Genomic DNA, 3572 nt, shown 5'->3' with positions numbered 1-3572 from the left:
TTTTCTTTTTCACCACAAGCCAGTGAGCATAGTTTTTAGCAACACCATACTAATTCCTGAACTTAATACTTTCAGTTCAACACAAGAGTTTCTAAATAGCCTAGATCAAACCAGAAATATAAACAATATTTTTATGCCAATGCATCTTCGTAATCACAATCTCAAAATATGTAGAAACATAGAGGTTTGAACAAACACAATCTCTAGATTTTAACAATCTGGAGAGCAGCTTGGAGCTCCATAGAAGCGGAAACTAATATACAATAACAATCACCTTGATAATAGAATAATCTTTAATAAAAGATTAATAATGTTTTTGTTGATCTTCTTCATTTTAAAATGAAGCTCCATGATAGAGGAAAGAAAGAAACATCATAGTGCTGCACCAGAAATCCACCTCGTGAACATAGCTAGACATTCTTGTGGTTTGTACTCTGTAGCTGTATGACCAGCACCCTATATGAAAATAATAAGAATGATTGATTTGACATGAACATGACCTAACAACTTATTCAAATAAAGATAAAAAAATATCACACATGTTTTTAACTTACCTTTATAGTTGCAAATGTCAAATTATTAGAATATGTCATGGTATACCTATTGAGATTTAATGAATAGTAATTAGAATAATATCCAAATAGTTGACTTTTTGGTAAGCACTTGAAAAAAGACGTACCCAGCAACTTGACCACCAACATGTCAAGATCTCCAGTCTTCCGCAATAGAAGAATTTAAGGATTTTATCCATTGTTTTGTCCCCAAGAAGGGTACAGAAAGATCATGATCACCACTAGAAATGAAGAAACCTTGCAATGACAAAACTATTCTCTAACAAAGTGACAAATGATGTTCACATTAATTTGATCACCTGTAAACCAAAGCACGATATCCTCTTTGCAAAAGGCTAAGATGATACTTGATATTACTCTTGGGTTCTATTGAGTACGGTAAGTGACTACACCTTACCCATTCTTTAATTGTCCCCTTCAACAATATTTACATCACTCATAAGGCTTTTAACTTCAAGCTACATTGCAAGGTTTGTGCATGATTGAAACAATAGGAAAAGCATACCTTTCTAACGTTGAGTGCCTTCCTCACAAAATTGTTGTTAGCCCAATAGTAAGCCAAAGTATGTGTATACCACTGTGATTAGCAAACATGATCAATTTATTTGACACCAAGAAATCAGAGTTTCATCCATCAAATGAAGTTGAGTCCTTACTCGACAACTCAGATCTGGAAATGGTGGAGGGTGAAGAATATTTTGGTTCTCCTTCAAAATTCGTTTACTAGAAGTTGTGCTCGCGAGACTATGCAAGTGGTTTAATCGATACTCAGGACAATATGCTTCTAAAATGTGTACCTCATTAATTTCTGACAAGAACAACTGTCCATGAAGCATGCTTGTTATATTTCAATAAATATGAAAAGATTTATGTAAATATAATTATGGATTATTAGGATTATTTACTTTAGTTTTAGGGTGTTTGGATGTTAGATCTGCTGGTAGATATTATAGTGGAAATTCATTTGACCCATAATAGGTTCAAGTCAAGCTCGACCTGAAATTAGATTGGTGGTTTTGTAGCTGAATCAATAGTGAACCAGGGTGAATCAGTTCCTTTGACTAGGCCTTGACTTGTTCCATTTCCTCGACTACATTGTTTATGTACTTTCACTACATTGCTTGACTAGGTCTTACCTTACTTATGTACATTCACTACATTAATTGCTAGATTTGATCAGTTTCCTTAACTCTTTTGCCCTTGTTTACAACAGTTAGTGCTTCATTTTTGTATATCATTGTTTGTGTTAGTGTTTATTTATGTTGACTCACATTTTTAAATGAGTTAAGATACATCTGGCATTGTGAATTGGTGGGAGTTCGATAGTCTTGTCCGCTGCAACTTTTTTGTATCATCTAAAAGTTCAAAAAGCAAGGTGACATCAGAAATCATTTTATTGTGTCCGTCCTAATTGATCGATAATGTGACTTAGATTACCTCAAAGAAATCATCTGATATGATTCCCATGTTGTGAGCATAAGGTATTTTAGAATTCTCATCGACTTTTCCACCTGTGAATGGGTTGCCAATCACATAACCCTGAAAGCCATCGAATAAGTAAAGACTTTTTCTTTCATATAGTATCATATAACAACAATTTCAAGATCCAAATTAGGTTTTTCCCCCTCCATTGCCAATGGCCCATCAATTCAAGCAATTTACCTGGAGGTTAAGTAGTGGTTCTTTCCCTTCACCAATACCTGGATTACAGTAAATGAAAATGGCATGAAAACTAACGTAGCAAAGGGATTCTCACTACACAATAGTTACATTAAAAGTAGATCGAGTTACCATCCAATATTCTTTTGGCCACCATAGGTACAATTTTTCCAGCATATGAATTCCCAGCAATGTAGAGGGGATTGGAGATGAACTGTGGGTGCTCAACAAGCCACTGTCGAAACAAAACAAAAAAAAAGTGTGAAAGATTGCATTTTTAAGATACTTAAAGCAATTGCTCCAGGAATATATAACCATTCCTACCTGTATGAGAAACTTATAAACCTGTTGAAACCAAGATGAATCATTTTCTTCTTCTTTTGTGGAGTATGAGAACCCCGAGCCCAATGGGGAATCTAAAAAAATCATGTTGGCTACCTGCGTATATATAGTTTTAGTGCAAACAGGATTAAGATTATGCACCATGTTTCCTTGTTAAATTACTCAACAAATTAAATAGACCGAGAAGAAGAAGAAGAAGAAGAAGAAGAAGAAGAAGTCACCTTGGTCCAGGAATAGGGACGGTACACCAAGCTTGGCAAGCTCCCATTGTACTCGGCCGACACAAATTGTAGAGGACCTGCAAGAGAGTTTCTATTGTGAGATCAGAGTGATTACGCATAACTAAGAGGAAAGGAATGTTTCACCCACCAACTTCGAAGGCCAAGCCGCTGAAGGCAGAGCACATGGGGCCGCCGGTCAGCCAGACGAGCAGAGGGTCCTCCGCCGGCTTGTTCTCCGACTCGATGAAGTAGTAGAACAACTGGCCGCCGTGCTCCTCGTCCACCTCCACGTACCTGCACCAACGAAAGCAGAGTCTCATGGCGGTCACAGCAAAGTTAAGGTACGGTTGTGGGAAGCAGCATCCAGACCCTGTCTCTAAGTAGAAGGGTAGGGGGCCTTGGAATCCAGGTAAATGGGTGACCACCGAAGATGATAGAGCAGAGGGGAAAAAGCAGAGGAAGATCAGTGAGACAATCAGGAGTGGGCTTTCCATCTTCTTCTTCTTCTTCTTCTTCTTTCTTCTTTCTTCGTTCGTTGTTGATCAGGTCACTTGAGCTTCAACATGATTCAATTTTGGAGTAGCCAGCTTCAACATGTTTCAATTATTGGAGTAGCCTATTATGATTGCTAATACAACTATTGTAATAATCATTTAGTAGTGATATAAGACCCACGGACTGACACAAATAGTTTCTATAATAATGTTGCTATCAATAAGTTTGAGGTCAATTTTCAGTGGATGTGAAAAGTCCCGTTGGTTGCCTCACCCCCTTATAG

General features: G+C 37.2%; 1 pseudogene; it reads right to left on the bottom strand.

Annotated features, from left to right (window-relative positions):
* Positions 1–224: 224 nt before the first annotated feature.
* On the bottom strand, positions 225–3324 carry LOC141818966 (serine carboxypeptidase-like 18; annotated as a pseudogene).
* Positions 3325–3572: the final 248 nt, after the last annotated feature.

This window comes from Curcuma longa, unplaced genomic scaffold, assembly GCF_044706935.1.
Source record: "Curcuma longa cultivar G26 ecotype Majalengka, Jawa Barat unplaced genomic scaffold, ITB_CL_G26_1.1 contig_27026, whole genome shotgun sequence".
NCBI classification, from domain to species: Eukaryota; Viridiplantae; Streptophyta; class Magnoliopsida; order Zingiberales; family Zingiberaceae; genus Curcuma; species Curcuma longa.
This window is presented reverse-complemented; position numbering and strand designations above follow the sequence as displayed.